The sequence below is a fragment of the Macaca thibetana genome, chromosome 14 (genome assembly GCF_024542745.1).
Source record: "Macaca thibetana thibetana isolate TM-01 chromosome 14, ASM2454274v1, whole genome shotgun sequence".
In the NCBI taxonomy this organism is placed as follows: Eukaryota; Metazoa; Chordata; class Mammalia; order Primates; family Cercopithecidae; genus Macaca; species Macaca thibetana.
In genome coordinates this window covers 99,762,082-99,786,294 of record NC_065591.1, presented here as the reverse complement: position 1 = coordinate 99,786,294, position 24,213 = coordinate 99,762,082, and the positions used below count along the sequence as shown (strand labels likewise).

Below are 24,213 nucleotides of genomic sequence, written 5' to 3'. Positions count from 1 at the left end.
CCTAGACTCACGGTCTAGGAGACTGAGTCTCCTAGGAGACTTAGGGTTGCCAACAATCCCTGGTGTTCCTTGGCTGGCAGTGACCTCTCTCCAGTCTCTGCCTCCATCGTCGCATGGCATTCTCCTTCTATATCTCTATATCCAAATTGCCCTCTTCCTTTTTTTTTTTTTTTTTTAGATAGAATTTCGCTCTTGTTGCCCAGGCTGGAGTGCAATGGCATGATTTCAGTTCACCACAATCTCTGCCTCCCAGGTTCAAGTGATTCTCCTGCCTCAGCCTCCTGAGTAGCCGGGATTACAGGCATGCGCCACCATGCCCAGCTAATTTTTTGTATTTTTTGTAGAGATGGGGTTTCTCCATGTTGGTCAGGCTGATCTCAAACTCCCAACCTCAGGTGATCCGCCCACCTTGGCCTCCCAAAGCGCTGGGATTACAGGCGTGAGCCACCTTGCCCAGTCCAAATTGTCCTCTTATAAGAACATCAGTCATTGAATTAGGGCCCACCCTAATCCACTCTGATCTTGTCCTACTTGATTACATTCTCATAGACCCTATTTCCAAATAAGGTCACATTCACAGGTACCTGGATTAGGACTTTGACATATTTTTTGTGGGGACACAATTCAATTCATAACACCAAAGGTAACCACTCTTCTGACTCTCAAAATGGATTAGTTTTACTTTCTTAGTTTTCTTGAAACTCACATAAATAGAAGCATGCAATATGTAATGGCTTTTGCCACTCAATATTATGCGTGTGAGATTTATCTCAAATTGTTTCCCATAGTAGTACTTTGTTCTTTTCATGCACTATAGTATTGTAGGAATAGACAACAGTTTATTCTGTTGATGGGCACTTGGGTGTTTTCCAATTTGAGGCTATTACTAATAAAAATGGAGCCGGGTGCAGTGGCTCACACCTGTAACCCAGCACTTTGGGAGGCCGAGCAAGTGGATCGCTTAAGCCCAGGAGTTTGAGACCAGTCTGGGCAATCTGGCAAAATTCTGTCTCTACAAAAAATACAAAAATTAGCCGGGGTAGTGGCATACACCTGTGGTCCCAGCTACTTGGGAGACTGAGGTGGAGGATCACTTGAACCTGGGAGGTGGAGGTTACAGTGAGCTGAGATTGTGCCACTGCACTCCAGCCTGGGTGACAGAGTGAGAGCCTGTCTCCAACAACAACAACAACAACAAAAGTTACAAACATTCCTGTGTTCTTGTAACATTAATGCAAATATGTATTCATTTCCTCTTGCACATACACCTAGGGGTGGGTTTGCAGGGTCATGGCATATGCATGTGTTCAGCTCTAGCAGCTATACCGCCAAACAGTTTTCTAAAGTGGTTATACTTCTTTCTATTCCTGCCAGCAGCATATTAGAATTCCAGTAGTTATACATCCTTATCAATTTTGGTATTATCATTGAAAAAGTTAGCGGTTCCTTTGGGCATGTAGTGGAATGTCATTGCATTTATTTGATGACTAATGATAGCGAGTATCTTATGTTTATTGATCATTTGGATATGATTAATTTGGAACTGTGTTTTCTTCATAATACTTCTGATACCAACTACTGTGATCTATTTCTACCCATAGAACACTTCTGGCACCAAATGTGTGGGGTTTTTTTTCTGTGACGTCAACCAGTTCTCCAGCTCTTCAGATACCAACTGGATTTCCTACGGTTCTATCTGATATTATGTACTTTGAGTTGGCATCAGATGCAACAAATTAAGGGTTCAGTCCCACTTCATCTGCCATCACTTCAGATGTCAATTGCAAGCTGAGGGCCTCCCTTCTCTTGAATGACCAGCTATAAATCGGGAGTTCCCATGATCCCCTCCTCAGGTTCTATAATTTGCTAGAACAGCTCACAGAACTCAGGAAGACCGTTTCCTTATATTTACTGATCTAGTATAAAGAACATAACTCAGAAGCAGCCAAATAAAAGAAATGCATAGGGTAAGATATGAGGAAAAGGCATAGAGCTTCCATGCATTCTCTGGGTGCCCCACCTTCCCAGCGCCTCAACAAGTTCACCAACCCAGAAACTCTCCAAACACCATTGTTGCTGTTTTTTATGGAAATTTCATTATGGTGGCATAATTGATTACATCGTTGGCCACTGGTGATTGAAGTCAATCTCCACCTCTTCCCTCCTTCCCAGAGTGGGGGCCAAAGTTCCAAGTCTAATCACATGGTTGATTCCTCTGGCTACCATCCTACACCCTACAGCTATCTAGGGAACCACCAAGAATCACCTTATTAACGTTATTTTAGGTTTAGTTGAAAGGAGCTTACTATGAATAACAAAAGACACTCCTCTTGTGTCAGAGATTCCAAGGGTTTTAGGAGTTCTGTGCCAGGAACTGGGATGAAGACCAAGTATGTATCTCATTATATCCCAATATCATAGATGTCTTATTTTGTGAAGGGCCTATAAAAATATTTTGCTGGCTGGGCGTGGTGGCTCATGCCTGTAATCTAGCACTTTGAGAGGCCGAGGCGGGCAGATCACCTGAGGTTGGGAGTTCGAGACCAGCCCGACCAACATGGAGAAACCCTGTCTCTACTAAAAATACAAAATTAGCTGGGTGTGGTGGCACATGGCTGTAATCCCAGCTACTGGGGAGGCTGAGGCAGGAGAATCGCTTGAACTCAGGAGGCAGAAGTTGTGGTGAGCTGAGATCAAGCCATTGCACTCCAGCCTGGGAAACAACAGCAAAACTCCGTCTCAAAACAAAACAAAACAAAACAAAACAAAACAACAACAAAAAATTGTGCTGGCCAGTTGTGATGGCTCATGCCTATAACGCCAGCATTTTGGGAGGCTGAAGTTAGAAGATCGCTTCAGCCCAGGAGTTTGATACCAGCCTGGGCAACATTGGAGAGACCCCGTCTCTACCAAAAACAAACAAACAAATAAATAAATAAATAAAATTTTACAAAGAAGACATTAACATAAAGAAAAATGAACAAAAATTTTTATCTACATTTTGCTTAGGTTGTCTTTTTCTTTTGGATGTATATGAGTTCTTTAAAATGTATATAGATATGAGTCTTTTGACAGTGCAGTGGCTCACCCAGTAATCTCAGCACTTTGGGAGGCCGAGGTGGGCAGATCACTTGAGGTCAGGAATTCGAGACCAGCTTGGCCAATATGGTGAAACCCTGTCTCTATTAATAATACAAAAATTAGCTGGGCATAGTGGTGCATGCCTGTAATCCCAGCTATTTGGGAGGCTGAGGCAGAAGAATGGGTGGAATCTGGGACGTAGAGGTTGCAGTGAACCAAGATCATGCCACTGCACTCCACCCTGGGCAACAGAGCGAGACTCTGTCTCAAACAAGCAAACAAACAAAAGATATGAGTCATCTGGCAGATATGTGTATTGTAATTTTTTTTTTTCCTGAGACGGAGTATATCTCAGATATTTGTAAAAATACAAATATCACCCAGCTAATATTTGTATTTTTAATAGAGCCGGGGTTTCACCATGTTGGCCAGGCTAGTCTCGAACTCTGACCTCGTGATTCACCCACCTCAGACTCCCAAAGTGCTGGGATTACAGGCGTGAGCCACTGTGCCTGGCCTAATATTTTTAAATAAATAAATCTGTTGCTGGATTTTAAAAATTGTTTTAATGGTTTAACACCTTTATATTATAGATTAAGTAAATGTAAAATTCCATTTCAGGCAGTAATGTCAATTAGACACCCTGAATGACCCTTCAAACTAAACAAAATATAAGGCACATAAAATAATTTAAAATGCATTACTGAGCTGATATGAAAGTAATAATGTTATCAGCAGAACATATCCAAGTTACAGAGCACCAAAGTATGTTACCGGCAGCAAATCCGCAAGGGTCCGCAGCAACCTCAATTCTTTCATACTAAGAATAATTCACCTGATGGGCATAAAGCAGAGTGAGAGATCCAGGCAAATTTTAGAGCAGGAATTGAAGTTTATTTAAAAGGTTTAGGGCAGCAATGAAAGGAAGTAAAGTATACTTGGAAGAGGGCCCAGTGAGGGACCAGAGAGAGTGAAGTGCACAATCTGACCTTTTGACTTGGGGGTTTATGCGTTGGCATGCTTCCAGGGTCTTGCATTACTTCTCCCCTGATTCTTCCCTTGGGGTGGGCCATCCACATGTGCAGTGGCCCGTCCACATGTGCAGTGGCCCACTAGCACTTGGGAGGTGAGCATGTGCAGTGTGTTTACTGGAGTTGTATGCATGCTCATTTGAGGCATTCTTCCCTTACCAGTCAAGTGTTCCTATAAGGTCATATACCAGTTAAAACTCCATTTTGCCTCTTAGTGCACATGTGTGAGCCTACTTGTCCAACTCCTAAGATCTTATCAGGAAACTGCTGATCACCAGCTTCAGGTTTTTCTATATATTGGGAGACCGCCTTTCCCTGGTGCTGGCTGCAACCAAGAGAGAGAGTTAACAACCACCTGACCATTGATGGTTGCCTAACATTCCTGGTAGGGGAAGATGCCCTCTCCTGCCCTGCTCATATCTGACTAATTACTTACTGTAACGATAACTGCAGAGTCCTCCAAACAAAAGAAAGCTCAGAGACCTTGAGAGGTAATACGCTAAAGACAGTATTTGCCCTGCAGGTTTCTGCTAAATCTTGAAGAATGTGAGTCTTCTGCTTTGAAGACCTCTTGGAGCTACTTCTTTTTTTTTTTTTTTTGAGACGGAGTCTCGCTGTGTCACCCAGGCTGGAGTGCAGTGGCGCAATCTCAGCTCACTGCAAGCTCCACCTCCCAGGTTCATGCCATTCTGCCTCAGCCTCCCGAGTAGTTGGGACTACAGGCACCCACCACCATGCCTGGCTAAAGAAAAGAAAAGAAGCGGCTAAAACCCACCAAAACCAAGATGGGCACGAGAGTGAGCTCTGGTCGTCCTCACTGCTACACTCCCACCAGTGCTGTGACAGTATACGAATGCCATGACAACATCAGGAAGTTACCCTATATGGTCTAAAAAGGGGAGGCATGAATAAACTACCCCTTGTTTAGCATAATATCATCAGGAAATAGCCATAAAAAAGGGCAACCAGCAGCCCCCAGGGCTGCTCTGTCTGTGGAGGAAACATTCTTTTACTCCTTTACTTTCTTAATAAACTTGCTTTCACTTTACAGACAGCTCGCCCTGAGTTCTGTATTGTGTGAGATCCAAGAACCCTCTCTTGGGGTCTGGATCGGGACCCCTTTTCTGTAACATTCTGAATAAAACTGAAGCTCCAGGGATCTATACCTGAAGTATAAAGAAAAATGAAAAAATAAATTCCATTGTGCAAGAGACATCAGAAAATAAAGTTGCCTATCTGTAACAGCCCAAGGGGTTCACCTTGCCGGCTGCCTAGACAGAGCTGATTCATCGAGACAGGGGAATTGCAGTAGAGAAAGAGTCACGCAGAGCTGGCTGTGCGGGAGACTGGAGTTTTATTATTACTCAAATCAGTCTCCCCAAGCACTCATGGAGCAGAGTTTGGAGACGGAGTCTCGTTCTGTTGCCCAGGATGGAGTGCAGCAGCACAATCTCAGCTCACTGCAAGCTCCACCTCCCAGGTTCACGCCATTCTCCTACCTCAGCCTCCCAAGTAGCTGGGACTACAGGCACCCACCACCATGCCCAGCTAGTTTTTTGTATTTTTAGTAGAAACAGGGTTTCACCGTGATCCTGACCCCGTGATCCACCTGCCTCGTCCTCCCAAAGTGTTGGGATTACAGGCATGAGCCACCGCGGCCAGCGGAGCAGGGTTTTAAAGGAAAACTTTGTGGGTTGGGGAAAGCAGTGGGCCAGGAGTGCTGATTGGTGAGGGATGAAATAATAGGGAGTCAAAGCTGTCTTCTTGCATTGAGTCCATTCCTGGGTGGGGACCACAAGATCAGAAAAGCCCATTGATCAATCTGGGTGGTGCCAGCTGATCCATCAAGTGCAGGGTCTGCAAAATATCTCAAGCACTGATCTTAGGAGTAGCTGAGGGAGGATCAGAGTCTTGTAGCCTCCAGCGACATGACTCCTAAACCATAATTTCTAATCTTGTGGCTAATGTTATTACTATAAAGGCAATCTGGTCCCCAGGCAAGAAGGAAGTCTGCTATGAGAAAGGGGTGTTATTGTCTTTGTTTTAAACTATAAACTATAGTCCCAGGTGTGGGTTGCTCACGCCTGTAATCCCAGCACTTTGGGAGGCCAAAGTGGGTGGATCACCTGAGGTCAGGAGTTCAAGACCGCCAGGCCAACATGGTGAAACTCTGACTCTACTAAAAATACAAAAAACTGGCCTCGTGCAGTGGCTCACGCCTGTAATCCCAGCACTTTGGGAAGCTGACGTGGGCGGATCAAGAGATCAGGAGTTCGAGACCAATCTGGCCAACATAGCGAAACCCTGTCTCTACTAAAAATACAAAAAATTAGCCAGGTGTGGTGGCCTGTAATCCCAGCTACTTGGGAGTCTGAGGCAGGAGAAGTGCGTGATCCCGGGAGCAGAGGTTGCAGTGAGTGGAGATCACACCATTGCACTCCAGCCCGGGCGACAGTGCGCGACTCCATCTCAAAAAACAAAACAAAACAAAACAAAACAAAACAAAACAAAAAATTAACCAGGCAGGGTTCCCTCTTTTGGCTTTGGAGCCCCCCTCCCTCTGTCTCTATACAGGGGAGCTTCTTCCTTCTGTCTTCTCCCTTTCTTCTTGCCTATTAAACTGTCAACTCCTTAAAACTAAAAAAAAAAAAAAAAAAAAAAAAAATAGCCAAGCATCCGAGTGGGTGCCTGCAATCCCAGCTACTTAGGAGGCTGAGGCAGGAGAATTGCTTGAGCCTGGGAGGCAGAGTTTGCAGTGAGCTGAGGTTGTGCCATTGTGCTCCAGCCTGGGCAACGAGAGTGAAATTCCGTTACAAAAACAAAAACAAAAACAAAAACAGAAACAAAAAAACTGTAAACTACAAACTAAATCTCTTTCAAAGTTAGTTCAATGTACGCCCAGGAATGTACAAGAACAACTTGGAGGTTAGACGCAAGATGGAGTCTGTTAAGTTAGATCTCTTTCACTGTCTCAGTCCTGCAAGTTGGTGGATCCTTGCACAGTTACCCCCAAGACCCAGGGCTTATATACAATAATAGGGAATTTGCCAAAAGGCAGGACATACAGTAAGTATGCGAAACTATAAATCTTAACAGGCATTCTCGGAACTGGAGTTAATCATAAATCAACATGGATTAGCATATGGAGTTGATTTAGCTTCCACAAATCTGTACTTTGTGGGGGAGAAGAAGCAAGCTAGAACTAAATTACTAGATAACAACAGCATATAAGCTGGGAGAGTCATAAAGTATTCTAAGGTTCTTGCATTGTTTGGGAAAAGGATGAAACTTTTGATTAATTTTAGACTTTCCTAAGTTTGTATGTTATGACTACTATGAAAGAATAGGCATAATGTACAAAACTTCCAAACAAGTATAAGAGAAAAAACTCAGCCAATTCAAAAGAAGGAAGAGAGAGAGACAGAAAGAAACATTAAGACAAGTTGAAAACCACCTAGTAATTTGGTTTAAATAAATCCAAATATGTCAGTAATCATCCTATATGTAAATAGACTAAACTGTCCAATGAAAAGGCAAAGATTAAAGTAGATTCAGCGGTTCAAGTAACAAAAAGGAAAAAAAAAAGAAAAGGCAAAGAAACTAAAAATAAAACACAGCTGGGCATGGTAGCTCACGCCTGTAATCCCAGCACTTTGGGAGGCTGAGGTGGGTGGATCACTTGAGGTCAGGAGTTTGAGACCAGCCTGGCCAACATGGTGAAACCTTGCCTCCACTAAAAATACAAAATTTGCTGGGCACGGAGGCACACACCTGTAATCCCAGCTACTTGGGAGGCTGAGGGAGGAGAACTGCTTGAACCCGGGAGGCAGAGGTTGCAGTGAGCCGAGATTGCCATTGCATTCCAGCCTGGGCAACAAGAGCAAGATTCTGCCTCAGAAACAAAAAACAAAACAAACAAAACAAAATCCAGCTATGTGCTATTTCAAGATATATATAAATATCATTATTATACAGAAATATTGGAAAGCAATGAATAGAAAAAAAAATACGCCAGGCCAATACCAGCTAAAATGAAGTTGGAAAAGCTCTATTAGCATCAGAAAAAGTAGACTTTCACACAAAAAGTATTAGGACAGATAAAGAGTGTCATGTCATAATAATAAGATACTCAATTCAACAGAGATGTGTAACAAAAACTACCCTGTACCTAATAATAAAAATTTAAAACATACGAAGTAAATATTGACAATTGTATAAGGAGAAACTAAGTTTCTATTTCTTCCTATAATGGAAGAATAGGTTGGGTCTCAAATTTTAATCTAACTCATGATCCCATGATGGGCTTGTTAAAACAGATTGCTAGCCAGGCGTGGTGGCTCATGCCTGTAATCCCAGCACTTTGGGAGGCTGAGGCGGGTGGATCACCTGAGGTCGGGAGTTTGAGACCAGCTGGACCAACATGGACAAACCCCGTCTCTACTAAAAATACAAAATTAGCCCAGTGTGGTGGCGGGCGTCTGTAATCCCAGCTACTAGGGAGGCCGAGGCAGGAGAATCGCTTGAACCTGGGAGGCGGAGGTTGCAGTAAGCTGAGATCGCACCATTGCACTCCAGCCTGGGCTACAAGAGTGAAACTCCATCTCAAAAAAAAAAAAAAAAAAAGACAAAAACAGATTGCTAGGCTCAACTCCAGAGCTTCTGAGTAATAAGTCTAGGGTGGGGCCTGAGAATTTCCACTTCTCACAAGCACCTGAGAGAAGCACCTAGTTCTCAGGTGCTGCTGATGTTTCTGATTCAGGCCCATGCTTTGAGAACCACTGGTTTCACAAATGTTTCAGAAATTGATAGATCAAATAGACAAAAAAATCAGTAGGAGACTGAGTATTTGTTCAAATGGACATGTTAAAACACTGAGGGCCGGGTACAGTGGCTCATGCCTGTAATCCCAACACTTTGGGAGGCCAAGGCCAACAGATCACTTGAGGTCAGGAGTTTGAGCCCAGCCTGGCCAACATGGTGAAACCCTGTCTCTAGTAAAAATACAAAAATGAGGCGTGGTGGCGGGTGTCTATAATTCCAGCTACTCAGGAGGCTAAGGCAGGAGAATCACTTGAACCTGGGAGAAGGAGGCTGCAGTGAGCTGAGATCACACCACTGCACTCCAGCCTGGGCGACAGAGTGAGGCTCCATCTCAAAAAACAAAACAAAACAAAACAAACAAACAAAAAACCAACCAAACAAACAAAAAACACATCGAGAATAAACACTCTGCCGGGCGTGGTGGCTCACGCCTGTAATTCCAGCACTTTGTGAGGCCGAGGTGGGTGGATCACCTGAGGTTGGGAGTTTGAGACTAGCCTGACCAACATGGAGAAACCCCGTCTCTACTAAAAATACAAAATTAGCCAGGTGTGGTGATACATGCCTGTAATACCAGCTACTCAGGAGGCTGAGGCAGGAGAATTGCTTGAACCTGGGAGGTGAGGTTGCAGTGAGTCGAGATGGTGCCATTGCACTCCAGCCTGGGCAACAAGAGCGAAACTCCGTTTCAAAAAAAAAGAAAAAACCAAACAAAACATTCTTTTACACACACATGAAAAACATTTATCAAAATTGACCATGTCTTAAAATTTATCTCAATATTTTCAAAGTATTGAAAGTATCAGGTCAGGTCAGGCATGGTGGCTCACATTTGCAATCCCAATGATTTGGGAGTCCAGGAGTTCTAGACCAGCCTGGGCAACATGGATAAAACCAGTCTCTACAAAAAATTTAAAAATTAGCTAGGTGTGGTAGCGCTCGCCTGTAGTCCCAGTTACTCTGGAATCTGAGGCAGGAGCATCCTGTGAGCCCACGAGTTTGAGGCTGCAGTGAGTTATGACTCTACCACTGCACTCCAGTTTGGGTGACAGAGTGAGACCCTACCTCTGAAAAAAAAAAAAAAAAGTATCATATAGCCTACATTATCATACAATTAAGTTAGAAATCAACTGTAGAAAATAATTAAAAACTTGGCCAGGCGCGGTGGCCCACGCTTGTAATTCTAACACTTTGGGAGGCTGAGGCATGCGGATCACCTGAGGTCAGGAGTTCGAGACGAGCCTGGCCAATATGGTGAAACCCCATCTCTACTAAAAATACAAAAATTAACTGGGAGTGGTTGCTTATGCCTGTAGTCCCAGCTACTCAGGAGACTGAGGAGAGAGAATTGCTTGAACCCAGGCGGCAGAGGTTGCAGTGAGCTGAGATCACGACATTGCACTCCAGCCTGGTGACAGAACGAGACTCCGTCTCAAAAAGAAAAAATTAAAAGCTCTTATTATGCTTGGAAATTAAGGGATGTGTCTTTCCAGCTCAGGAGTCAAAGAAGAAATTATAATGGAAACTGGAAAATACGTAGAGGTGAATGCGGGTGAAGCCATTTTCAAAACTGGTGAGAGGCAGGTCAAAATTAATGAGTTTAGAATACAATTTAAGGAGTTAGGGAAAAAGCAACATAAACCCAAATAATGTAGAAGGAAGGAAATAATATAAATTGGAACAAAAATTACTGAAGTAGGGCAAGGGTCGGTGGCTCAAACCTGAAATCTCAGCACTTTGGGAGGCCGAGACGGCCGATAGCTTGACCCCATGAGTTTGAGACCAGCCTGGGCAACCCAATCTGTACAAAAGGTACAAAAACAGCCAGGTAAGGCACCTCGCGCCTTTGGTCCTAGCTGCTTGGGAGGCTGAGGCAGGAGGATCACCTGAGCCTGGGAGTTCGAGGCTGCAGTGAGCCATGTTCACGCCACTGCACTCCAGCCTAGGGGAGACCCTATCTCAAAAGTAAATAAATAAGTAAATAAATAAATAAATAAATAAAATATAAAGAGGATTAAAAAGAGTTCCTAGAGGAAGGAATCCCTTTGCTTAGTGTTGAAGGACAAGACTTCGCCTTAATCTAAGGGAAAGGTATAGCTGTGCCAAACGGCATCTTGTAGTTCATGAGCTGTAAGTAACTTGGTCTGGCTAAAGGGATAGTTGTTGTAAGTGGGTGCAGAAGAGTGAAGAAAGGAAAAGGCAGTGAGAGAGGCACTGAGATTAATACATTAAAATTCATGCAAGATGCGTATGAAAAGATAAAAAGAAATATTTTTGTGAGGTCACTTTACCATTTAGCTTCTTTTGAGTGCTAACATGATTCTCAAGATACTTATGGGACTGTTCTCCATAGATGGGCAGGAAATGCTCTGTGGGCAGGAGAATACAATATAAGTAATCAAATAACAAGATAATTTCAGATAATTTCTGTATTAGTTTATTAGGGTTGCCATAACAAGGTACAACAGACTGAGTGGCTTAAACGTATTTATTTTCTCACAGTCTTGGATGTTAGAAGTCTGAAATCAAGATGGTGGCAGAACTGGTTTTTTTTGTTGAGACAGAGTTTCGCTCTTGTGGCCCAGGCTGGAGCTCAATGGTTCGATCTCCGCTCACTGCAACCTCTGCCTCCCGGGTTCAAGTGATTCTCCTGCCTTGGCCTCCCAAGTAGCTGGAACTACAGGCATGTGCCACCACGCCCGGCTAATTTTGTATTTTTAGTAGAGACGGAGTTTCTCCATCTTGGTCAGGCTGGTCTCGAATTCCCGACCTCAGGTGTCCGCCCGCCTCGGCTTTCTGAAGTGCTGGGATTACAGGTGTGAGCCACCGCACCAAGAACTGGTTTCTTTTGAAGCCAGAACTGGTTTCTTTTGAAGCATCTCTCGTGGCTTGTAGAGGGCTATCTCTCTGTGTCTTCACACGGTCTTCCCTCTGTAACTATCTGTGTTTTAATTCCCTCTTGTTATAAGGATACTAGTTATATTGGATTAGGGCCTACCCTAATGTCTTCATTATAACTTAATACCTCTAAAGACCTTATCACTGCAATCACATTCTGAGGCACTGGAGGTTAGGATTCCAACATATGAATTTTGGTAGAACTCATTATAGCCCTCCATCTACCTGTCCTCCAAATTCATACACTCACCCTGCTCTAATGGCCCCAGAAATCTTAACTCATTTCAGCATCAAGTCTAAGCACAAAATATCATCTAAATCAGGTATGGGTGAGACTCATAAGAGTTATGATTTGTCCTGAGGCAAAATTCCTCTCCAGCTGTGAATCTATAAAACCAGACAAGTTATCTGCTTCCAAAATACAATGGTGGAATAGGCATAGCATAGACTTTCCCATTCCAAAAGTCAGAAATAAAAAATAAATCCCAGTCGGGAGTGATGGCTCACGCCTATAATCCCAGCACTTTGGGTGGCTGAGGCAGGTGGACCACCTGAGGTCAGGAGTTCGAGACCAGCCTGGCCAATATGGCAAAACCCCATCTCTACTAAAAATGCAAACATTAACCAGAGGTGGTAGCTTATGCCTGTAATCCCAGCTACTCAGGAGGCTGAGGAAGGAGAATTGCTTGAACCCAGAAGGTGGAGGTTGCAGTGAGCCAAGATCATGCCACTGCACTCCAGCCTGTGTGACAGAGCGAGGCTCCATCTCCAACAAACAAATAAACAAACAAATAAACAACAAACAAAGACTTTAAGGCTCCAGAATAATCTTCTTTGGCTTGATGCTTTGTCCTTGGCCCATCAGGGTGGTGGTCCATCCCCTCAGCCCCGGGTGACTGCAATATATGAATTTCTGGGTAGGAGGTGGTACACAGTTCAGTCCCCAACAATTCCTACGATGAAAATGTAACCTATCAATTTGATAGGGAGAGACTGGGAACCAGTGGATTAAGTCAAGGACATCTTCTCTAAGGAAGCAACATTGGACCTAAGACAATGCTTAGATCTGAAGGCAGAATATTCCGGGCAGAGGAAATGAGGCAATAGAAATGAAAGGAAAGAGAAAGCACAGTGCATAGGTTGAAGAGTTAGGCAGGGCATTCAAGCTAGAGCAAGGAGCCTAAATTTCATGCTAAATACAGCAGGCAGGCATTGTAGGCTTATAAGCAGGGGAGAGTGACTTTATTTCATAGGGATTTTGGGTAATGGATTGCAGGGAGGCAAAAACAGAATAAGTAAGAAGATATACCAGTCTGTTGCAGCATATAGGCCACAGAGTTCGGTGGTTTGGCCTATGGTCTTGAAGACAGAGAAAAGGGAATGGATTTCAGATATATTTTGAAAATGAAAATAAAAGACTGGGCTGGGCATGGTGGCTCATGCCTGTAATCCCAGCACTTTGGAAGGCTGAGGCTGGTGGATCACCTGAGGTCAGAAGTTCAAGATCAGCCTGACCAATATAGTGAAACCCTGTCTCTATTAAAAATACAAAAATTAGCCAGGTGTGGCAGCATATGACTGTAGTCCCAGCTACTAGGGAGGCCGAGACAAGAGAATTGCTTGCACACAGGAGGCAGAGGTTGCAGTGAGCCGAGATCGTGCCATCGTACTCCAGCCTGGTCGACAGAGCGAGACTGTCTCAACAAAAAAAAAAAAAAAAAAAAGAAAAGACTGGCTATTGGATTGAATGAGAGAGATAAGAGAAAAGGAGAAACCATGTATGATCCCAAGATTCTTTTATTTTTAAAATTAATTTTTTCCCCATGGAAATGAAGTCTTACTTTATTGCCCAGGCTTGTATCAAACTCCTGGCCACAAGTGATCCTTCCAGCTCAGCCTCCCAAAATGCTTGGATTACAGGCATGAGCCACCATGCCTGGCAGATCCCTAGTTTCTTAGTTTGTGAACAGATAGATTGAAGTGCTTTATATTGCAATGGGTGTGAGGAAAGTAAGAAACGGAGGAACAGAAAGAGTTTTGTTTGGGCCATGTTTGAGATGCCTTTAAGACTTCCTAGTGGATATGGCAAGTCAGCAATTATATATACAAATCCGAAGCTCAGGGGAAGCCTGTGCTGGAGTTAAAAGTCAGAGAGTCATTAGCCTATGGTTGGTATTTTAAACCACTGCATTAGACAACAAGGGACTGCTATGGTTAATGACACAGTTTAAAACTTCTCAAGATGATTTTTTGTTTTTCTCTTTTGTGTTTTTATTTTTTGTACAACCTATATTTGTTTCCTTTTCATTTTCCCTCCAGTACTTATTTTAGAAGTTAGATGGCCTCAGGAAAAGGGATTCAGGCAACGGTACCTGGAAAAGAGGTGAAGTGAAGAGAAATCTTTCAGAACCGTAAGCAGAAAAGAAGGGGTGAAGTGGGAGCTGGCCGGGACCAAGGGATAATCAGGAAAAAGCTCATTTCTCAGAGCCTTTACTCCTGAATTAAATAATAAGGTTAGGCTGGGCACGGTGGCTCATGCTTTTTTGGGGGTTTTGGGGAACGGAGTCTTACTGTGTTACCCAGGCTGGAGTACAATGGTGTAATCTTGGCTCACTGCAACCTCTGCCTCCCAGGTTCAAGCTTTGTTTCTTTCTTTTTCTTTTTCTTTTTTTTTTTTTTGAGACTGAGTCAGTCTCGCTCTGTCACCCGGGCTGGAGTGCAGCAGTGCGATCTCAGCTCACTGCAACCTCTGCCTCCTGGATTCAAGCAATTCTTCTGCCTCAGCCTCCCGAGTAGCTGGGATTACAGGCACCCACCATTACGCCCTGCTAATTTTTGTATTTTCAGTAGCAACAGGGTTTCACCATGTTGGTCAGGTTGGTCTTGAACTCCTGACCTTAGGTGATCCACCCACCTTGGCCTCCCAAAGTGCTGGGATTACAGGTGTGAGCCACCACACCTGGCCTAGCTCAAACTCTTTTAATCCCAGCACTTTCAGAGGCCAAGGCGGGAGGACCACTTGAACCCAGGAGTTCAAGACCAGCCTGGGCAACATGGAGAAACTCCATCTCTACAAAAAATATAAGAAATTAGCTGAGCATGGTGGTGCACACCTGTGGTCCAAGTTACTTGGAAGGCTGAGGTGGGAGGATCACTTGAGCTTGGGGAAGTTGAGGCTGTAGTGAGCCGTGATCACACCACTGCCATCCAGCCTGGGTGAGAGAGTGAGACCTTGTCTAAACAAACAAACAAACAAACAAACAAAAAACCAAACAAACAAGCCGGGCGCGATGGCTCACGCCTGTAATCCCAGCACTTTGGGAGGCCGAGGTGGGCAGATCACTAGGTCAGGAGTTCAAGACCAACCTGGCCAACATGGTGAAACCCCGTCTCTAGGGAAAATACAAAAATCAGCTGGGCGTGGTGGCAGGTGCCTGTAATCCCAGCTACTCTGGAGGCTGAGGCAGGAGAATAGCTTGAACCAGGGAAGCCGAGGCTGCAGTGAGCCTAGATCACGCTACTGCACTTCAGCCTAGGCGACAGAGCAAGACTGTCTCAAAAACAAAGGGCAGTTAGGGTTGTGCAAAGAAAGTACTTTCCTCTCTATTAAATTGTAAACAATATGAATACAAGAACCAAGTCTTAATTACTCCTACATTCTTCCTGCCATCTAGCATGGGGCCCTGAACATAGTAGGTGTTCTAAAATGTTTTTGGAGGGAAAGAAAGAAGGAAGGAAAGGTGGATGGAAAAGTAAAAATGTCTTTCACATACTGAATATCAGAGATCACATCTAGAAATGTGGTCTGCACATAATTTGCATTCAACCAATATATAGTTGATTGATTTGTAATGGGTCCTATAATAAGATAATGGTAATAATGTGAATTCTCTAAACAAAGTTGCCATCTAAGCAGATAGTATTACTGATTCACTCTGCTTAATGGCAGGTAATTCTGACATTTTCATTTGTTTGGTACCTTGTGTACTTTAGGCCATTCAAATTGAAGACAGATTGACACTGACCAGTATTCTTCGAATACTTGTGAAAGAGAAAATAAAGAGGCTTAGCTGAGATAAAGCAGCTATTGTCCTTGTGAGCCTCAAGTATAGTAGCAATAAATGCGTTTAATAGGATGCTACAAACAGAATTTTTAAAAATAAAGCTTTTTAAGTAAGGGTTTTAAAATGACCTTTAATTATAGATTATATTTGGAAAGTTCCCATTGAATGTTTATAGAAATGACTTTAGTTTAACTACCTTAAACATTGGTTCCAGATTAAAGGAGTCTTAATTTTTTTTTTTTTTTTGAGACAGAGTCTCATTCTGTCACACATGTTGGAGTGGAGTGGCATGTTCATGGCTCACTACGGCCTGCATCTCCCAGGCTCAAGGAATCCTCCTACCTCAGCCTCCTGTGTAGCTGGGGCCACAGGTGCAAGTTACCATGCCCAGCTAATTTTTATGTTTATTATTTATTTATATTTTTTGTAGAGATGGTGTCTTGTTATACTGCCCAGGCTGGTCTCAAACTCCTGGCCTCAAGTGATCCTCTGCCTTGGCCTTCCAAAGCCACTTCTTTACTACTGTGGTATTTTTAGTATTCAAATATTCCTCACAAATAATATAATATAAAATCTTGGTTGGGCATGGTGGCTCATGCCTATAATCACAGTACTTTGGGAGGCCAAGGTGGGTGGATCACCTGAAGTCAGGAGTTCAAGACCAGCCTGGTCAATGTGGCAAAACCCTATGTCTACTAAAAATATACAAATTAGCTGGGTGTGGTGGCATATGCCTGTAGTCCCAGCTACCTGGGAGGCTCAAGCAGGAGAATTGCTTGAACCCAGGAGGCAGAGGTTTCTGTGAGCTGAGATCACACCACTGCACTCCAGCCTGGGCAACAGAGTGATACTCCGTCTCAGAAAAAGAAAAAAAAATCCAAACACTTAGTGCATTAGGCTGTTCTTATGTTGCTATAAAGAAATATCTGAGTTGAGTAATTTATTGAAAAAAGAGATTTAGGTCAGGCACAGTGGCACGTGCCTATAATCCCAGCACTTTGTGCGACTGAGGCCAGAGGATTGCTTGAGCCCAGGAGTTCGAGACCAGCCTGGAGAACATAGTGAAACTTTATCTCTACAAAAATTTTAAAAATACAAAAATTAGCCGGGATGGCAGTGCATGCTTGTAGTCCCAGCTACTTGGGAGGCTGAAGTGGGAGGACTGCCTGAGCCTAGGAGGCCGAGACTGCGGTAAGCCATGATTGTGCCGCTGCACTCCAGCCTGGGTTACAGAGCAAGCAAGATCCTGTCTCAAATAATAATAGTAATAATGAGATTTAATTGGTGGCTCAGAATTCTATAGGCTTTACAGGAAGCATGGTGCTGGCATTTGCTTCTGGTAAGGCCTCAGTAAGGTTACAATTACAGTGGAAGGTGACGGAGAGCCAACATGTCACATGGCAAGAGTGGGGGAAGTTTTTTTTTGAGACAGAGTTTCGCTCTTGTTGCCCAGGCTGTGTGCAATGGCGTGACCTCGGCTCACTTTGCAACCTTCACCTCTCAGGTTCCAGCGATTCTCCTGCTTGAGCCTCTCGAGTAACTGGGATTACAGGCATGCACCACCACCACGTATTTTGTATTTTTAGTAGAGACAGGGTTTCACCATGTTGGCCAGGCTGGTCTTGAACTCCTGACCTCAGGTGATACACCTGCTTCAGTCTCCCAAATTTCTGGGATTACAGGTGTGAGCCACCATACCTGGCCGGTTCCAGACTCTTTTCAACAACCAGATCTTGTGTAAACTGAGTGAGAACTCACTTATCATTAAGGAGATGGTGCTAAAGCTTTCATGAGGGATCCCATTGATCCAATTACCTCCCACCAGGCCCCACCTCTAACACTGGGAATCACATTTCAACATGAGATTCAGAGGGGACAAACATCCAAAACCGTCGCTTAGAACTACAGTCTTGGCTGGGTGCGGTGGCTCACGCCTGTAATCCCAGCACTTTGGGAGGCCGAGGCGGGCGGATCACAAGGTCAGGAGATCGAGACCACGGTGAAACCCCGTCTCTACTAAAAATACAAAAAATTAGCCGGGCGTGTTGGCGGGCGCCTGTAGTCCCAGCTACTTGGGAGGCTGAGGCAGGAGAATGGCAGGAACCCGGGAGGTGGAGCTTGCAGTGAGCCGAGATTGCGCCACTGCACTCCAGCCAGGGGGACAGAGCGAGACTCCGTCTCAAAAAAAAAAAAAAGAACTACAGTCTTATTATTTTTTTAAATGGATGGTAATCTTAATATGGATTTGACTATCATAGCTTTTCTTTTCTTTTTTTTTTTTTGAGACGGAGTCTTGCTCTGTGGCCCAGGCTGGAGTGCAGTGGCGCGATCTCGGCTCACTGCAAGCTCCGCCTCCCGGGTTCACGCCATTCTCCTGCCTCAGCCTCCCGAGTAGCTGGGACTACAGGCGCCCACAACCGCGCCCGGCTAATTTTTTTTGTATTTTTAGTAGAGACGGGGTTTCACCGTGGTCTCGATCTCCTGACCTTGTGATCCGCCCGCCTCGGCCTCCCAAAGTGCTGGGATTACAGGCGTGAGCCACCGCGCCCGGCCTGCTTTTCTTATTCAGTGTGTTGTATTTGGTGAGATCTATAAAGTATATCTCTTTATAATTATTTTTACAAGCAATGAGTAAAAGATACTGGGAAAGAGGCTCATACATGCTTGCCAATTAAATTGGAAAGACAGCTTGGTGCTTTTAATGTCAGTATCAATCAGTTACTATTCTAAAGATCTTGGACAATTTACTTAATCTTTTCTGAATTTTAGCTTACTCACCTGAAAAATAGTATTAATTATGCCTGAGAGCAGTTTGCAAAGCATTTGTGGTAGACCATTGATGGCTTCAGCAATATCCTCCAACCCATATGCTCTTTTCCCATGTGATGGTGACACCCTGTTCCTTTGAAAGGTGGGGTCTATATTCACTTCCTTTGAGTCTGGGTGGATTTGGGACTATGGTGGTAATGAGACTACATGACTTTTTTGGCTAGGTCGTAAAAAGAGATACTGAGAAAGAATAGGAAAATAAACAGTGTTTTGTTTTGTTTTGTTTTTTTGTGAAACTGGTCTGGCACTTACAACTGAGTCATATTATTATTATTATTATTATTATTTTTTTTTTTAGATGGAGCCTCATTCTGTCACCCAGGCTGGAGTGCAGTGGTGCGATCTCAGCTCACTGTAACCTCTGCCCCCTGGCTTCAAGCAATTGTCCTGCTTCAGCCTGCCCAGTAGCTACCACGCCTGATTTTTTGTATTTTTAGTAGAGATGGGGTTTTGCCATGTTGGCCAGGCTGGTCTCGAACTCCTGACCTAGGTGATCTGCCTGCCTCGGCCTTCCAAAGTGCTGGGATTACAGGCGTAAGCCATTGTGCCCAGCCTTCATATTATTCTTTTATAGGACATAATCTAACAGAATATCATTCTCAGATGAGATTATCCTGAGACCATGATAAAACAAAATAAAGCAAGTCTAGCTCATAATCTTCTCTAAGCACAAAAACAATGTCATTGTGCCACCCATAAAATACCAACTCTGGACTTTTTGACAAAATGAGTGACTGCTAGTTCTTTAACAATTACAGTTTTTTCCTCACCCAAGTCTGCCCTCCATATAGATGTCTTGAGATACCAGTAAGAATTGCATCCAAACAGCCTCCAATCTAGAGTGAACTCCTGCTTCCTTAAACCCTTCTTCGAATCACTCAACAAGCTAATAGCCTATATGTATTTAGTTCTTCCTAACTCGCTGTTACTGAGTATCTATGGTTCCCCCATCACATGAATTCTCTCTCACAGCAAGGAGTAATAAGTTCAACTTGTTGAACTACATATACATTTACGGTGGTCTTTGGTTGGAGGATACTGACAATAAGCTCCGGCTTTTTTCTCTTAGGGCACTTGCTTGGGGGTAAGAACCGGCTGCCAGCTGCTAGGTATGCAGACCAATTATCCTAGTCACCTGGCTATGAGGAAGCCCAAAGTAGCAAATTAGCCCACAAAGAGAGACCACATAGAAAGCCCCTGAAACTAAATGGAGAGAGAGAGAGAGATATGCTAGTCAGGTTCTCAATGCTCCAGCCCAAACCTCCCAGTCTACCCCTTGCCTTCTCACTTCAGCTACCTTCTGACTGCAACCACAAGAGACATAGCGAGCCAGAACCACCTGGCCCACACCTTCCTAAATTCCTGACCCACAGAAACCTCAAGCGATAGTAAAATGATTGCTGTTTGAAGCCTCTATGATTTGGGGTGATTTGATACATACAATAGAAAATATAAATTATCTGGCACACAGTAGGCACTCAATAAGTGGCAGCTGTTATTTTGTAATTGTAAGAAATAAAGTTACTATGTGCAAAACCCCCAACACCTAAATTATTTTTCCAGTAAATTTCCATTGACATAAACGTGTGGATCAGTGCCCGTAGATCCACTCAATGTATTTTAATCCTGATACCAAAATAAGGTAGACTGATCAATACTCCTCAGTAGGGATGAGCTCATTTTGGAGCAATGCTAGAGTAGTACTACTGTTGCCACTTTTTGAGGAGGATTTTGTGTTTAAGAAATACATATAATTTTGTCCATAACTTTATAATCCATGTCAGTGGTTAATTATATTTCCTGGCCCCATTGTCTCCTGGGGGTGACATGTTGAGCCTTACATGTTTTTGTTTTGTTTTGTTTTTTGTTTTTTGTTTTTTTTTTTTGAGATGGAGTTTTGCTCTTGTTGCTCAGGCTGGAGTGTAATGGCACAATCTCGGCTCACTGCAACCTCTGCCTTCTGGGTTCAAGCAATTCTCCTGCCTCAGCTACTGCCCAAGTAGCTGGAATTAGTCATGTGCCACCACGCCAGGCTAATTTTTTGTATTTAGTAGAGATGGGGTTTCACCATGTTGGTGGGGCTGGTCTTGAACTCCTGACTTCAGGTGATCCACCTGCCTTGGCCTCTCAAAGTGCTGGAATTACAGGCATGAGCCACCATGCCCAGCTGAGCCTGTTTTAAATTAATATTAATGTGACTTATTGAAAAATGCCTTAATTGTATATTTTTTAAATTGCAAAGGCAGTATATGCTCATAGTAAGAGCACAAAATGAAGATACATATGGCAATCTCTCAATCCCTTATTCGTTCCCGACCCCATCCCCAACCACTCACATGATTTAACCATCATCAATAACCTGTTGTGTATTCTTCCAAATCCTTTTTCTTGCTCATATAAACACAGAAAACATAAATATATGTCTATCAGTGTATTAATATATGTATGTATTTATAAAGATATTTAGTTGGTAGCTTTTATTAAAATGGAATCATATTATACAATTACCCTAAAATTTGCTTTCTTCACTTGACAGTGCACCCTGATTTCTATAAATCAGTGTATATACATTTGTATTTGTTTCCTGTGGCCACCGTAATAAATCACCAATTTAGTGGCTTAAAACAACGTAGATTTATTCTCTTACAGTTCTGGAGGTCAGAAGTCTGAAATCAGTTTCACAGGCCTATAGTCAAGGCTAAAGTTGTCAGGGCTACTTCCTTCTGGAGCCTCTGAGCTTCTGGTGGCTGCGTGTATTCCTTGGGTTGTGTTAGCCTTTCTCTGTCTTCAAAGCGCATCACTTCAACCTCTGCTTCCATTACATCACTTTCTTTTCTTTCTGTTTCCCTCCTGTTTTTTTTTTCAGGACAGAGTCTTGCTATGTCACCCAGGCTGGAGTGCAATGGCATGATCTCGGCTCACTGCAACCTCTGCCTCCCAGGTTCAAGCAATTCTCCTGCCTCAGCCTTCTGAGTAGCTGGGGTTACAGGCGTGCATCACCATGCCCGGGTAATTTGTATTTTTATAGAGATGGGGTTTCGCCGTGTTGGCGAAGCTGATCTCGAACTTCTGACCTCGTGATCCACCCGCTTCAGCCTTCCAAAGTGCTGGGATTACAGGTGTGAGCCTCCACGCCCGGCCTCTGTTTCCCTCCTATGACAATATGATTACATTATGGCCCACAGGATAATCTCTCCATCTCACGGTGTGTTACTTTTTTTTGAGACAGAGTCTCATTGTGTCGCCCAGGCTGGAGTACAGTGGCACCATCTTGGCTCACTGCAACCTCCACCCTCCGAATTCAAGTGATTCTCCTGCTTCAGCCTCCCGAGTAGCTCGGATTACAGGCGCCTGTCACTGCGCCCGGCTTATTTATTTATTTATTTATTTATTTATTTATTTATTTATTTTTAGATGGGGTTTCATCATCTTGGCCAGGCTGGTATTAAACTCCTGATCTCGTGATCCACCCGCCTCGGCCTCCCAAAATGCTGGGATTACGGGCATGAGTCACCATGCCTGGCCACACAGTGTGTAACTTAATCACATCTGCAAAGTCCACTTTGCTACTCAAGGCAACATTCACAGGGTCTAGGGATTAGGACCTGGATATTTTGGGGGACATTATTCAGCTTGCTACAATGTATAAATCCATCTTTTAATCTTATGTATTTATACAAAAGCATACATTTTACATAACAGGGACTCTATTGGCAGGGCGCGGTGGCTCACACCTGTAATCACGGCAGTTTGGGAGGCTGAGCAAGTGGATCATGAAGTCAGGAGATCAAGACCATCCTGGCCAACAACAAACCCTGTCTCTAAATAAAAATACAATAATTAGCCAGGCATGGGCACCTGCCTGTAGTCCCAGCTACTTGGGAGGCTGAGGCAGGAGAATCGTTTGAACCAGGGAGTTGGAGGTTGCAGTGAGCCAAGATGGGGCCACTGTATTCCTGCCTGAGGACAGAGAGACTCCGTCAAAAAAAAAAAAAAAAAAAAAAAAAAAAAAAAAAAAAAAAAGGGACTCTATTATATGTGCCAGAGATTTTTTTTTTTTTTTTTTTTTAATTTTTTAGACGGTCTCACTATGTTGCCCAGGCTGGTCTGAAACTCCTGAGCTCAAACAATCCTCCTGCCTTAGCCTCCTGAAGTGCTGGGATTACAGGCATGAGCTACCGCACCTGGCCCCGCACTCTCTTTTAAAGTTACTTGTGTTGATGTGTATCTTATATTTTTCTTCATATTCACATAATCAAACATAGTAGTCCTCCCTTATGTTTCAAGACCCCTGGTGGGTGTCTGAAACTGCAGATAGTATTCAGCCCTATACAGTATATATTTTTTTCCTATACGTACCTATAATAAAATTTAATTTATAAAATTAGCACGGTAAGAAATTAACAACTCATAATAAAATAGAAAAATTATAACAATATACTGCAATAAAAGTTACGTGAATGTGGTCTCTCTCTCAAAATATCTTACTACAGCCATCTATTTTCAGAGGGTAATTGGACGTGGTAACTAAAACTGTGGAAATCAAAACCTCAGGTAAGGGGGTGACTACTGTATATATTGCAAATAAAAAACAAATCAAATTTGGTTAAGGAGAGACTTTATTTGAAGGGATTATTGCAAATGGGGATGGGTGGGGACTACGGGGAAGGGTTCCTGCAGTAGGAGGAAAGGGTCTATTCTCTACCCATGGGAAGTGGAATGAAAAGGTGGCTCCCTTGAATAGTAGATCATAGAATGTTTCACCCTGAGGCCAGCTACTTCTCAGGAGGGGCTACTAAGGAGGGGTTACCTGGGCTCAAGGTCAGGGTGGGTGAAAGTTCAGAGGTATGAGGAAGGGAAATTCAACCAAAATCTTTGATTAAAAAAAAAAAGGTGGGAGGTTTATTTTCTTCTTTCTCTTTATCTCTCTCTCTGTCTCTTTCTTTCTTTCTTTTTTTTTGAGACGAAGGTTCGCTCTTTTTGCCCAGACTGGAGTGCAATGGCGCGATCTCAGCTCACCGCAACCTCCGCCTCCCAGGTTCAAACGATTCTCCTGCCTCAGCCTCCCGAGTAACTGGGATTACAGGCATGCGCCACCACCCCGGCTAATTTTGTATTTTTAGTAGAGACGGGGTTTCTCCATGTTGGTCAGGCTGGTCTTGAACTCGCGACCTCAGGTGATCCACCTGCCTCGGCCTTCCGAAGTGCTGGGATTACAGGCGTAAGCCACCGTGCCCGGCCTCTGTCTCTCCCTTCCTTCTTTTCTTTTCTTTTCTTTTCTTTTCCTTTCTTTCTTTCTTTTCTTTCTCTCTCTTTCTTTTCTTCTTTCCTTCCTTCCTTTCTTTTCTTTTCTCTTTCTTTCTTTCTTTCTTTCTTTCTTTCTTTTTCTTTCTTTTTCTTTCTTTCTTTCTTTCTTTCTTTCTTTCTTTCTTTCTTTCTTTCTTTCTTTCCTTTCTCTCCTTCCTTCCTTCCTTCCTTCCTTCCTTCCT

General features: G+C 43.5%; 3 protein-coding genes across 3 annotated transcripts in view; 2 read left to right on the top strand and 1 right to left on the bottom strand.

Annotated features, from left to right (window-relative positions):
* The window catches only part of POGLUT3 (protein O-glucosyltransferase 3), a 603,612-nt gene extending 595,776 nt beyond the window's left edge, over window positions 1-7,836 (top strand). The window contains exon 9 of the transcript XR_007719392.1: window positions 7,797-7,836. The gene's annotated coding sequence lies outside the window, so the exon portion shown is untranslated. The remainder of the gene's footprint in view (window positions 1-7,796) is intronic.
* ACAT1 (acetyl-CoA acetyltransferase 1) overlaps window positions 1-24,213 on the bottom strand; it is a 976,528-nt gene that overhangs the window by 267,155 nt on the left and 685,160 nt on the right. The gene's annotated exons all lie outside the window — the stretch shown is intronic.
* Window positions 1-24,213, top strand: part of CWF19L2 (CWF19 like cell cycle control factor 2) — an 808,601-nt gene that overhangs the window by 266,287 nt on the left and 518,101 nt on the right. The window lies entirely within an intron of this gene.